The 14400-nt window shown below is 49.1% G+C and overlaps 1 protein-coding gene across 6 annotated transcripts in view; it reads right to left on the bottom strand.

The window, feature by feature from the left end:
- LOC126281615 (zinc finger protein 93-like) overlaps positions 1-14125 on the bottom strand; it is a 147520-nt gene extending 133395 nt beyond the window's left edge. For 3 of the 6 annotated variants that reach the window (XM_049980730.1, XM_049980727.1, XM_049980734.1), the window contains exon 1: positions 14050-14125. The gene's annotated coding sequence lies outside the window, so the exon portion shown is untranslated. Of the gene's footprint in view, positions 1-13069; positions 13297-14049 lie in introns of those variants that run through there. The other 3 variants (XM_049980729.1, XM_049980726.1, XM_049980733.1) reach the window with 3 other exon arrangements.
- Between the last annotated feature and the right edge of the window lie 275 nt (positions 14126-14400).

Genomic DNA, 14400 nt, shown 5'->3' with positions numbered 1-14400 from the left:
CACCCAAGCCCGTAGAGAAGCTGTTTGACGCGTACGGCGATCGGACAACACGATCGGGGCCGACGTTCTGGCAGATGGACGACTGACTGCGGGAACAGGACACGATAATTTAGATGCCCGGGCAAGCTAAAAACATGGGCAGCATAAGCAGCCAGTAATTGTTGGCGTCGTAACCGCAATGGAGGGACCCTTGCCTCCACAAGTACGCTGTCCACAGGGCTGGTCAGGAAGGCACCAGTGGCAAGGCATATCCCGCTGTGGAGGATTGGGTCCAGCCCCCCGCAACGCAGATGGGGATGCTGAGCCATAAGCCAGACTCCCATAGTCCAGACAGGACTGGATTAACGCCAGGTAAAGCCATAGGAGAGTAGATCGGTCGGCGCCCCTCCTGGTGTCGCTCAGGCATTGCAGAGCATTTAGATGCCGCCAACACGCCTGTTTAAGCTGCCGAATATGAGGCAGCCCAGTCAACCAGGCATCAAAAACCACCCCCAAAAACCTGTGTAACTCCACCACTGTAAGAGGCTCATTGTCGAGATAAAGCCGCGGCTCCGGGTGAACTGTGCGTCGCCGGCAGAAATGCGTAACGCAGGTCTTCGCTGCTGAAAACTGAAAACCATGCGCTACAGCCCAAGACTGCACCTTGCGGATTGCGCCCTGTAGCTGACGTTCAGCAGCTGTAATGCCAATAGAGCTGTAGTGAAGGCAGAAGTCGTCAGCATACAGGGAAGCAAAGACAGAATTTCCCACGGCCAAAGCCAGCCCGTTAATAGCTATTAAAAACAGACAGACACACTGAGAACAGAACCCTGTGGCACACTGTTCTCCTGGACTTTTAAGAAACTATATGAGGTCGCTACGTGCATGCGTAAGGTACGACATGACAAAAAATTACGGATATAGATCGGCAGAGGGCCACGGAGACCCCACCCATAAAGTGTAGAAAGGATGTGACGAGGCCATGTCGTATCATACGCATTCCGCATGTCGAAAAAGACAGCGACCGGATGCTGATGGCGGGCAAAGGCAGTACGGATGGCCAAATCCAGGCTCACCAGATTGTCGGCGGCAGAGCGGCCTTTACGGAACCCACCCTGAGATGGAGCCAGAAGGCCCCGAGACTCCAGTACCCAATTCAAGCGCCGGCTCACCATCCATTCAACCAACTTGCAAAGAACGTTGGTGAGGCTAATGTCACGGTAGCTGTCCACCTCCAAAGGGTTCTTCCCCAGTTTCAGAATGATGACAAAAAGACTTTCCCGCCATTGCGACGTAAACTCACCCTCGACCCAAATGCGGTTGTAAAGGTCGAGGAGAGGTCGCTGGCAGTCCACTGAAAGGTGTTTCAGCATCTGAGAGTGGATGCTATCTGGCCCAGGAGCGGTAACAGGACAAGCAGCAAGGGCACTGCAAAATTCCCACTAACTGAATGGAACATTGTACAATCCAGGATGGTGGGTGCGAAAAGAAAGACCGACGTTCTATCCGCTCTTTAATGGAGCGGAAGCCCAATGGGTAGTTGGCAGAAGCGGTTTACAATGACGTCAGAGTCAGTACAAACTGCTCCATTCAGTGAGAGCGCAGGGACGCTGACAGGGGTCAGATAGTCAGAGGCGTTGAATCTTGGCCTAGACCTGCGATGGAGTGACATGGAGGCCAATGGTGGACACATACCGCTCCCAGCACTCCTGCTTGCATTGGCGGATAATGCGGCGGGCTCGCGGACGGAGCCATTTGAAGGCAATAAGGTGTTCGAGTGAGGGATGGCGCTTGTGACGCTGGAGCGCCCACCAACGAGCTTTAATCGCTTCAGGGATCTCAGGCGACCACCAAGGCACAGTTCACCAAGGCACAGTTCGGCGGCAGTAAAGATGCTGGTGGTGACCGATTGAACCACTGCATCAATGTCATCGTTAGAGAGAGGCTCAATTGCGGCAGTGGAGGAGAACAAGTCCCAGTCAGCCTTATTCAGAGCCCATCTACTAGGGCGCCCAGAAGACTGACGCTGTGGCAGTGACAGAAAGATCAGAAAGTGGTCACTACCACACAGGTCGTCATGCACTCTCCATTGGACAGATGGTAAGAGGCTAGGGCTACAGATCGAAAGGTCAATAGAGGAGTAGGTGCCATGTGCCACACTGAAGTGTGTGAAGGCACCATCATTTAATATCGAGAGATCGAGCTGCGCCAATAAATGCTCAACGATGGCGCCTCGACCTGTTGCCACTGACCCACCCCACAGATGGTTATGGGTGTTAAAGTCGCCCAGTAACAAGAAAGGTGGCGGTAATTGGGCTATCAGTGCAGCCAGGACATGCTGCGCGACATCACCATCCGGTGGAATGTAAAGACTGCAGACGGTAACAGCCTGTGGCATCCACACCCGGACAGCGACAGCCTCTAAAGGTGTTTGGAGAGGGACAGATTCGCTGTGAAGAGAGTTCAGGACAAACATGCAGACACCCTTTCATAAGCTGCCCGGTTCTTATAATAACCCCGATAGCCACAGAGGGCGGGGGTTCGCATCGCCGGAAACCAAGTTTCCTGCAGAGCAATGCAGAGGAAAGGGTAAAGGCTGATAAGTTGGCGGAGCTCAGCTAGATGATGGAAGAAACCGCTGCAGTTCCACTGGAGGATGGTGTTGTCCATGGCTGAGAAAGGTGTGACGGGACTGGGAAGGCAGATTACGCCGCTGGGTCACCTGCTGCCTCCGATTGAGCACCTGTGATAGTGCTTTCCATGGCGTCTGAGGGACCGGTGAGATCGAGGTCCTCAGCGGACGACAGAATCTCCATCTCGTCCTCAGACGCAGAGCTTGTAGGAAGACGTGAAACGGGTGCCACCGCAATGTCGTTAGCCTTGGGGACTTTCTTCTTCTTCTGTTTCTCTCACTGTGCCTTCGGTGGTTCAGGCTTCACAGGGTCAGTCTCAAGGACAAACGACAACCGTGAGGCCCGACGACCAGGGATGGTGGTTGTATAAGCCACTTGCGGGTGTCCGCTTTTCCACTGGTCAGAACTTGGGAAGGGAGGTCCCAAGGGACCCCTTCCTGGCGAGAGTAGCCGAAGAAGTCTTACTCTTCTCCGGCTGGGAAGGGGGAGCTGATGTCCCCGATGGTTGGGAGAGTGTTGCTCCTGAAGAAGATGGAGCAGGAGCAACAGGGTGTGAAGTACCCCCCACAACCAAGGGGGCTGTTGGATTCTGACCAAACAGAGAACCAACCGTACGGGACGACACAGGCGATGGAAGAACCGTTGTTGCAGCAGCGGTGTACGTTGATGTCATCGGCACAGGATGGAGCCTCTCATATTCCCGCCAAGCCTCTGAGTAGGTCAGGCGGTCCAGGATTTTATATTCCATTATCTTCTGTTCTTTCTGGAAGATCCTACAGTCCGGCCAGCAGGGGGAATGGTGTTCTCAGCAGTTAACACAGACAGGAGGTGGAGCACATGGAGTATTGGGATGCGAAGGACGTCCACAATCTCGACATGTGATGCCGGAAGTACAGCGGGATAACATGTACCCAAACATCCAGCATTTAAAACACCACATCGGAGGAGGGATATATGACTTCACATCACAGTGGTAAAGCATCACCTTGACCTTTTCGGGTAAAACATCACCTTCGAAGGCCAAGATGAAGGCACCGGTGGCTACCTTTTGTTTTGTGTGGGGTTTTAGGGGGCACAACTACAATGGTCATTAGCGCCCTGACTAATTTAGGAATGTACGACGAGGCACAAGGTTAAAACAGCAACTAAAAGGGACAACACTATAAAAGACGTATAAACAGACATAGGATTAAAAAACTACAGCATAATCAAACGTCCTTAGACAGGTGTGTCAAGTTGATAAAATGAAGAACGCGAGCAGCAGCTCCTGGGTCATCCGCTAAAATGGCATCCAGAGTACATGGCAGGCCAAGATCAAGACGCAGCATAGTAAAATCCGGACATGACGTTAAAATGTGGCGGACCGTCAGCAATTGCCCACATGGACAGAACGGCACAGGCACTGCCGTCAGCAGATGGCGATGGCTGAACTAGCAGTGTCCAATTCGCAGCCGGGCCAAAACGACCTCTTCCCGCCGAGAAGGACGACCAAGCTTGTTGTCCCTAAGTACAGCCCAATCGGCACGCCACAGCGATAAAATGCGCCGACAAATGGCCGTGCTACAATCTGATGAAGAGACACAACAAGAAGCCGTCCGAGGCTGGAGGACCGCAGCCTTGGCCGCGGCATCTGCAGCTTCGTTCCCAGGGATACCGACATGGCCAGGAACCCACATAAAGCTAACTGGAGACCCGTCATCCACCAGCTGCTGAAGAGAGCGTTGGATCCGGTGCACGAAAGGGTGAACCGGATACGGATCACTGAGGCTCTGGATGGTGCTCAGAGAATTGGAGCAGATGACATAAGGAGAATGTCGGTGGCGGCAGATATAAAAAACAGCCTGGTAGAGGGCAAAGGGCTCAGCTGTGGAGACCGAACAATGGCCATGTAGCCAGTATTTGAAACTTTGTGCACCGGCAATAAAAGAGCTATCTGTATAAATGAAGGTCATATTAAAGAACTTCGAACGAAGTTCGATAAAACGGGAGTGGTATACTGAACCAGGGGTAACCTCCTTTGGGAGCGAGCGAAGGTCAAGGTGAACGCGAACCTGAGCCTGGAGCCAAGGTGGCGTGTGACTCTCGCCCTCTCTAAAGGTTGCAGGGAGTGAAAAATCAAGGTGTTGAAGGAGGCGTCCAAAGTGAACTCCACAGGGTAGCAGGGCAGAGACATACAACCCGTATTGGCGGTCGAGAGAGTCGAGAGTCGTCAAAAAAGGAAAGGGTACGATGGGCGGTCGGGCACTGACAGGAGCCGACAGGCGTAACGACAAAGCACCATATTGTGCCGGTAGGAGAGTGGTAATTCACCGGCTTCAGCATGAAGACTTGACGGGACTAGTACAAAACGCTCCGATCGCAAGCCGTAAACCCCGATGTTGTATGGAGTTGAGGCGGCGTAAGATGGACGGCCGCGCAGAGGAGTATGCAAAGCACCCATAATATCGATCGATATAGGCGAAGTAGGACGGTTAGATCCGCTCCCCAGGACGCGCCACTGAGAACACGGAGGACATTTAGAGAACGGGTACACCGGGCAGCCAAATATGACATGTGGAGACCAACTAAATTTCGTGTCAAATGTAAGACCTAAAAATTTTGTTGTCTCCACGAATGGGAGAGCAACAGAGCCAAGTCGTAAGGACGGTGGGAGAAACTCTTTGTAGCGCCAGAAGTTAATACAGACCGTTTTCTCGGCAGAAAAACGGAAGCCATTGGCGACACTCCAGGAGTGAAGACCGTCAAGAGAACGCTGGAGAAAGCGCTCCAGGAAACATGTACGCTGTGCGCTGCAATAGATGGTAAAATCGTCCACGAAAAGGGAGGCTGATACATCATCTGGGAGGCAATCCATTATTGGATTGATCGCTATGGCAAAGAGAGCGACGCTCAAAACGGAACCCTGTGGCACCCCATTCTCCTGGCGAAAGGTGTCTGACAGGACAGAACCCACACGTACCGTGAACTGTCGATCCATTAAAACGGAACGAATAAAAAGAGGGAGGCGACCGCAAGAGCCCCATGTATGCATGGTGCGGGGAATGCCCGCCGTCCAACAGGTGTCGTAAGCCTTCTCCAAATCAAAGAACACAGCCGCGGTCGGGCGCTTCCACAAGAAGGTATCATAATGAAGGTCGACAAAGTAACCAGATGGTCAACAGCAGAGCGGCGCCTACGAAATCCACATTGTACATTGGTAAGTAGGCATCGAGATTTGAGCAGCCAAACCAAACGAGAGTTAACCATTCGCTCCATCACCTTACAGACACAGCTGGTAAGCGAGATGGGTCGATAACTGGAAGGCAAGTGCTTGTCCTTCCCCGGCTTAGGAATCGGTACAATAGACTTGCGCCAGCATGCAGGAACATGTCCCTCAATCCAGATGCGATTGTAAGTACGAAGAAGGAAATGTTTACCCGCCGGAGAAAGGTTCTTCAGCATCTGAATATGAATACAATCAGGCTCCGGAGCGGAGGACCGTGACCGGGCAAGTGCATTTTCGAGTTCCCGCATGGTGAATGGGGCATTGTAGTTTTCACAATTCGAGAAGTGGAAATTAGGTGGCCGAGCCTCCTCTGCCTGTTTTCGGGGGAGGAAGGCAGGGGGGTAATGAGTGGAGCTCGAAACCTCTGCGAAAAAGCGGCCGAAGGTATTGGAGACATCCTCAGGGGCCACAAGGACGTCATTCGTGACCGTCAAGCCAGAAACTGGTGAGTGGACCTTAGTGCCAGATAGCTGGCGCAGGCTACCACAAACAACAGGAGGAGGAGTAAAACTGCTGAAGGTGCTTGTGAAAGCAGCCCAGCTGGCTTTCTTGCTTTCTTTAAAAACACGACGACACTGCACACGTAATCGTTTATAATTGATACAATTCGCCTCTGTAGGGTGGCGTTTAAAGGTGCGTAAAGCACGTTGACGAGCACGTAAGGCGTCTCTACATGCTGCGGTCCACCAGGGGACTGGTACACAGCGTGGAGAAGAAGTAGTGTGAGGGATGGAATAATCAGCAGCAGTGAGAATGACAGGAAGAGAAGAGCCCCCAGTCTGCTTTGGATATGTTCCAACTAGTTGAGCACGGAGAGGGGGTATGATGCAGGAGATGGATAACACACGGGAAGTGGGCGCTCGAATATGTATCAGAAAGCGCATACCACTCAAACCGGCGTGAAAGTTGGGTAGTACATACAGAGAGGTCTAAATGGGAATAGGTGTGAGAGGTTCGTGAAAGGAAAGTAGGGGCACCAGTATTGAGGCAGACAAGATTGAGATGGTTGAAAATGTCTGCTAACAGGGAGCCCCTCGGACAGGATGCTGGAGAGCCCCAAAGAGGATGGTGAGCATTGAAGTCTCCAGTTAACAAAAATGGCGCAGGGAGCTGAGCAATAATTTGCAGCACGTCTGCCCTGGTAACGGCAGACGACGATGGAGTGTAAACGGTACAGACGGAAAATATGATCGCATGGGCGTAGCTTCGTTTCCTGGAGGGCTACGACGAGCGGACGGTGCGGGCAGAGCAGCAATTTCAAGTCCTCTCGGTTGGAACGAATGCTGCGAATATTCCAGTGAATAAGTGCCATCGTGAGAAGAAGAAGATGCAAGTAGGGGTCATCTAGAAGGCCGCTGAGGGCCGGCTTCGAGCGAGCACTGCCGCCGCTAGCAGGAGGCGGACAGTCACCGTCCATTTGTTCTATAGGTTCATCGGCCATCTTGTGAAGATGGCCGGGAGGGGGAGCTTCCTCCGCTGGTGAACGGCCAAATGTTCGGCTACCAGCCGTGTGGCCAGGCAAAACGGATGACTGCCTGGGGCGGCAACCGCTGGGGGGCGCAGGAGGAGAAATGCGCCATAGCGGGGAAGGAGAACTGTGCTTCCTATGAGCCTTCTTGGAACGCCGTTTTGTGGAAGGATTGGTCGATGGCTGAGGGTTCGAGATACGTAGGAGGTCTGCACGAGATGGTTCTTTCTTGAAGGCCCATGCTTCTGACTTCTGGGTCTTTGTCCTGGCAGAAGCTGATAAAAGTGCTTGTGTCGGAGGGGTGACGGGAGGAAGAGGAGACGTCGACCGGGCGATCTTAGCACTGGCCAAACGGACGACCGTAGTGCTGAAGGTCAGATCGCATGTCTGCATCGCCACCTCCCTGGTAGTCCGAGGAGAGGCGAGGCGAGGACAGTACTGTACTTCCCCGCTGGGAGCAACGTGGGCTTCCTACTAGCAAATAGCTTGCGAGCAGCCGAGGTTGAGACTTTCTCTTTGACACGAATTTCTTGGATACAGCGTTCTTCCTTGTAGACGGGACAGTCGCAGGAGGACGCTGCATGGTCACCGCGACAGTTCACACAACCAGGAGACGGAGGTGGACAGTCACCCTCGTGGGCATCCCTGCCACAAGTCACACATGTAGCCGCATTGGAACAAGAATGGCGAGTGTGATTAAATCTCTGACACTGGTAGCAGCGCGTAGGTGTCAGGACATAGGGGCGAACAGAAACAACCTCGTAGCACGCCTTGATGTGTGACGGCAGCTGAACACTATCAAAGGTCAAGAAAAGTGTCCGGGTCGGTACAAGGTCATTGTTGACCTTTTTCATGCCCTTATGGACAGCAGTCACGCGCTGCTCAGCGAGGAAAGACTGAATCTCCTCATCAGTCAATCCGTCGAGTGATCTAGTATAGACCACACCACGAGACGAATTCAAAGTGCGGTGAGCCTCCACCCGGACAGCGAATGTGTACAGGAGTGTGGCCCGAAGCAGTTTTTGTGCCTGAAAGGCGCTCTCACTTTCTAGTAACAAGGTACCATTACGCAACCTGGTACAAGACTTGACAGATCCGGCTATGGCATCTACGCCCTTCTGGATAACGAAAGGGTTGACAGAGAAAAAATCCTTTCCGTCCTCAGATCGAGAAACCACGAGGAACTGTGGGGCAGGCGGTAGTACTTTTGTCACTGGTGGCTGGTCAAGTTTCCGTTTGTGGGCAGAAGTCGAGAGAGGAGGAGAAGAAGAAGAGAAATCCATTGCGGAGGAATCCCCCATGATTGCCAGCATGTCCGATGGCGCGCTCCTTCCTTGTGGGGACCCTCTCAGAGGGCACTCCGGCCTTAGGTGATTGTCCACACCTCAGGTCACACCTCCCAAGAAAAAGACAGAGGGACCAATCGGCATGGTCCGAAGGTGCCAGCTCAGGCAATCACTCCTCCCTGGGCCTGGCCTTTACCAGGGGGTACGTGCGTGCCTTACTTGTCTACCCAGGGCGGGGAATTACGCGTTTCCCCGTCACCGGCTACGCGTGCGAACTCGTGGGTTGGCCTTCAGGCACGCGCAGGGAGGAAGGAAGAAGAGGAAAAAGAAAGGAGAGAGGGAAAGAAAGGACATACTGTCTCAAACGCCGAAGCGGAGACCAGAGAAGGAGGCAAGGGGAAGGAGGCAAGGGGAAGGAGGCAAGGAGAAGGAGGCAAGGAGAAGGAGGCAAGGAGAAGGAGGCAAGGAGAAGGAGGCAAGGAGAAGAAGGCAAGGAGAAGAAGGCAAGGAGAAGAGTAAGTAAGACAGTGAGATGGAGGAGAACAAAGAAAGGACCCAACCAAAGGAAGGAAGAAACCAGAAGAAGTGAAAAACCAAAATGATCGCAAATATAGGTCGTGAAACTGTCCGTCTCCGGACGCAGCCGCTAACTACCCCCTTGAGGGGGAGGGACTCCTTTAGTTGCCTCTTACGACAGGCAGGAATACCTCTGGCCTATTCTAACCCCCAGACCCGCAGGGGGATGGTGGCTATCTGATTATCCCTCCGACCCCAATGGACGCGCCGAACAAAGTGAACACAACGTCGTTCTAGATTGGCGCGTAGTTCATCGTCGGACTGCAGTAGAAGATCCCTGTGGAATATAATACCCTGGACCATGTTTAGACTTTTATGGGGAGTGATGGTGACAGAAACATCCCCCAACTTGTCACAAGTGAGCAACTTCCGTGACTGGGCAGAGGATGCTGTTTTGATGAGAACCAACCCAGAGCGCATTTTGGACAAGCCCTCCACCTCCCCGAACTTGTCCTCTAAATGCTCCACAAAAAACTTGGGCTTGGTCGACATAAATGATTCCCCATCAACTCGCATACACACAAGGTACCGGGGTGAATAATCTCCACTGCCTTCTTTAGCCATACGTTCCTCCCATGGTGTGGCCAAGGAGGGAAACGATCTCTGATCAAATTTCTTCCCGTTGAGGTTAGACCTCAATCGCTTAGTGACTGCTGGTGGAATCCCACCAGCGAGAGATGATGTACCACGCTTCATTGCAGGTCATCCACCCTGATGCCACCCACTCCGACCAGGGGCTCTCCCCACAGGTGCCACCCAGCCGCAGCAAAGACCACATGGCAGGATGACCTTTGCCGGGAGTCCTGATGCCTCAGAGGGATAGGCATCTACTCCACTGCATACGTGGGGAGGTAGCAGCTCAGGCATCAGCAGTGCGATCCGTGTGTAGTCAGGGGGCTACCACCAAGAGGGTACATGACAACCCCACTACAACGGACTGGCTACCGTGCTGGATGTCGGGTGTCATAATATCCATGTACATCACGAGGGCAAAGATGGAAGTGCACTATGGAGGGAATGTACGCTACCCGGAACACACTGCAGCAGATGTGGCCGGAAGCTCGATGGAAGTCCAACTCCATGAGAATATCGGGTGTGCCAGATCTTAGGGCAAGATGGATATAAAATACACCACGTAAGGCGTCCTTCCCCAAATGGTACGCACTAACAGAAAATTTTGAAAGGTAGTAGTCAAACGCCTTAGGGGACCATCACAATAAGGCCGAAACGTTTGAGACTCTTAGTCGCCTCTTATGACAGACAGGAATACCGCGGGCCTATTCTTACCCCCGAACCCGCAGGGGGGGGGGGTCATTCTGGAGTAACCGATATCACAAAAAAATGGCTCTGAGCACTATGGGACTCAACTGCTGTGGTCATTAGTCCCCTAGAACTTAGAACTACTTAAACCTAACTAACCTAAGGACATCACACACATCCATGCCCGAGGCAGGATTCGAACCTGCGACCGTAGCTGTCGCACAGTTCTGGACTGCGCACCTAGAACCGCGAGACCATCGCGGCCGGCAACCGTTATCACAGTTCCAGCTCTTTGATAACTTATTTTTAACTTATTAATAACTGTCAAGTTATTTTACACTAGCGAATACCGAATACTCCAAGGGGCTACAGTTAATAACGACGTAATTGGAATCGTTCAGTTTAGTTATCAGTATAACTGCGAGTAGTGTGAAATAGCAGGAATGTCGTATTAAACGTGTCATAACCTTAGCTTACTAACTCCAGATACATTTTAGTTTATGTTAGAACGATTATTAGTATTCCATATTATATGTTTGTAGGTTATCGGTCGCTATTAGAAATACCTTCGCAGCTGCAACAGAAAGTACATGGAACTTCGCCATGGCACTGTTTAAGTAAAATGTTAACAGTGTGTGTTTTTACGTATGCAGTAATATGTAAAGTGAATACTGCAGGTTAAATTCAAAGCTTAATTTTTTGTGCTGCTCACTTAATAGAGTAAGTGTAAAGCCTTACAATACAACAAAAAATATACGTAATGAGACAGATACGTTTACTCCTGTCATGTAAAAGATAGTCCTATTGGGGAAAGTGTGGGTACGCTAATCCAAGTTTTATGTGAGATTATGAAACTCATAGATTTCTCCAGCTGCAACATGTTTATAACATATGAAGGCATGCAGATCAAAAATGTTGATAGTGTTACATTTCTGGCACTACAAGTCGATAATAAATTCAGTTGGGAAGGGCATACCACATTTTTTCACTTTATTATTTCATAATGGAGCATATTCTGTGGTAACTCACCAAACTTAACAAAAGTTTTCCCATCTAAAAGCGTGTAATAGAAATGGTTTGTGGTATAATCAAGAACATCATGTAGGAACCTGTTCAAGGAACTTTGTATTCTAACCACTGATTCCTAGTATAATTATTCGCTAATGAAATTTGTTACAAGTATTTCCAACCAATAGCTCAATACATAATCAGTACTAGAAATAGGAACAGCAATCTACATAACGACCTAGAATCACTTACCTTGGTCCAAAAGTGGTCAAATATTCAGGAAGATGCATTTTCAATAAACTGTCAGCAACCATTGAAAACTCTGTTTCAGATAAAGCATGGTTCACAGTGTGTTCGAAAGACTTTTTGATACAGAAGTGTGACTCCACGTGTCTGCTTTGACCTGAGACGTCATCAATATGCCGGAAATGGCTATTTTAAGTGTGTGTATGACATCACTACATACACATGGCAACAAACATGAAGATACATGTAAATAATACAATAACATCTCCCACCAAAAATTCAATCAAACCAACAGGATAACTGTGGTATTTGCGGTTTTAGGGTGAGGACAAGCTAGTAAAAAAAAAAACAAAAAACACACACACCATGATCCCAAAACACAAAATGAAGAACAAAAGGAAAAAATACAGCATTCTGGTACACCAACAAAAATCTGCAGGAATGGGACACTTCCCTTGAACAATATAGGTCAACCATAGGTGACAACACCGAGTACGAAAATTGGAATCTGACATTTCTCTTGACCTACATAGGTCACGACACCGGAACATCAACATCTACAACTATAAGAATTGGAATCGGTCATTTCCGGCTACCTATATAGGACCGCCACAGCTACTGATACCAAAAACCAACATCTACAACTGCGAAAAATAAAACAATCCCAAATATCCACAAATCACACATCCCTACATAAATCACTCAATATTCCATAAATACACAAAACATCGCAACTAGGAAAAAAAATTAATCACCACCGGCAAATTCCGGCACGGCAAACTAGATCGGCTAGCCCCCCCCCCCCCCCTCGCACACACAAAAACCAACTCTAACACCGTGTTATAATGACATTCACACACCACAACACCTTTACACCGAAGCAGACGGGTGGAATCTGACGCTTCCGTTGACCCCTCCTACTCTGTAGATGAATATCGTAAGAGAGACTGATAGACCAGCTTAGGAATATATTCTGCTATATTTCAGTTTTGACAGCACTTGGTTGCAACAGTCAAGATCAGGTATTCTGTGTATGATACATTTATTAAAAGTACGTTAACTGTGTTTTATTCTGACAGCGTATCAATTCTGTAAATATTAGCAGTTACTGTAATATATTCACATATTTTGACAATCTCCTGACAAATGATGAGGATAATAATTATTATATTCAACTGTATTATGATATACTTTCTGACATGTTACTTCTCATTTGCGATGGCCAGCGGCTATTTCCGAAGAAGTACGTAAATATTTGTTCGCTCCAGCAACTATCGTCTCTGAAATATCACCGGGGCCTAAGACTGGAGACACTGTATCAGGAACACAGACACAGTTATTCCATTACCTGTAATGGTAGCCCGATAAATGCCAGAGAACGAGAACTGTGAGCCAACAACGATAACTGCCAGAGGAAACTACCGATTTCTGATAGTTATTTCCATAGTCGCTCGTATTCCTTATGGTAACTCTTTATACTATCCGTTCAAGCTAAATTGACATATGAGGCGGTGGCTCAAGGGAACGACCGTACTTGTTAATGCCTATAGACAGTTCCTATCAGCCACCGCTCGGATATCAACTTTGTTTGTGCTAAAAGTAACGAAGTACACAGCTCTTAACAGATAGCGCGCAGTCTCAGTTATTCCCATGGCCTATAGAACGCCTTCCAAATGGTCTATACGTCTCCTTCGTTCGTAGCCAGATCTCTGATGAATTGACGGCAAAGCGTATTACGATCTTCGGTCAACAGATGGCGCGAGGCACTGTTGACACAAGACAGTTACTGAAATAACTGCATGTATCAGAGGAACGGTTATCGCAGTAACAGTTACTTCTCAGTAACCGGTTATTTCTATCAATGTTATTTTTTGCCACCACTAATAGCGAATGTTTGAATTTCACTGTCCACCTTTTCTCGTCAGTCACGAAGTACATGACTGAGATCACTGCATGGACAAACTGCTCCTGACAACACGTCACAATCTAAGCCATTTCTTTTACGAAGATGCACACAGCGATTTTACCGGACAGATCAAAAACAACAAGCTCTAATAATTCGGGTATTTAGTTGTTATGAACATAACCTGAAAATTTGTAACATTTGTACACCTTCACCAAGAACACTATAGGTGATGTGATCACGAAAACAGAATAAAATCTCGTCCTTATGTACCCATTAAAAATTAAAAGACAGAAACCTCAAACATAGCTTCCACAGCGTCAAACTCAACTGTTATTGTGCTAGAAATGAAGTACCGCGCTAATTTACTTGCGAAACAATTTTCATTTACTCTAGCTTGCAGTTTATAAACGCTTAAAAATTACCTGGAGAATATCACACAAATTTCCGGTAAACCACGAACTTGCAGCTGACTACTCACTGAAAAAAAACCAGCTAAACCAAAGATCTTGGAGTAAGACAAACCACTCTGCCGTGGGCTGAGACGAGTATGGAAAAACCGGAAAGATAAAATGCCAAAATGAAATTAAGGTAGAATACCTACTCTATCCCTTTGGTAAATCTTTATCGCTATTTTAATATAACAACTACATAACTTAAAATAGCTGTTATTTCAGAAATGCGTTTGAAAATTTATCGCAATTTTAAATCTTCACTGTACTGTGTGGGAAGCACTGACCTGCACATGGACATAACGTCGTCGTAATTTTCCTTTG

The sequence above is a fragment of the Schistocerca gregaria genome, chromosome 7 (genome assembly GCF_023897955.1).
Source record: "Schistocerca gregaria isolate iqSchGreg1 chromosome 7, iqSchGreg1.2, whole genome shotgun sequence".
NCBI lineage: Eukaryota > Metazoa > Arthropoda > Insecta > Orthoptera > Acrididae > Schistocerca > Schistocerca gregaria.
The sequence above is the reverse complement of the archived record's forward strand: the minus strand, read 5'-3'. Positions and strand labels throughout refer to the sequence as shown.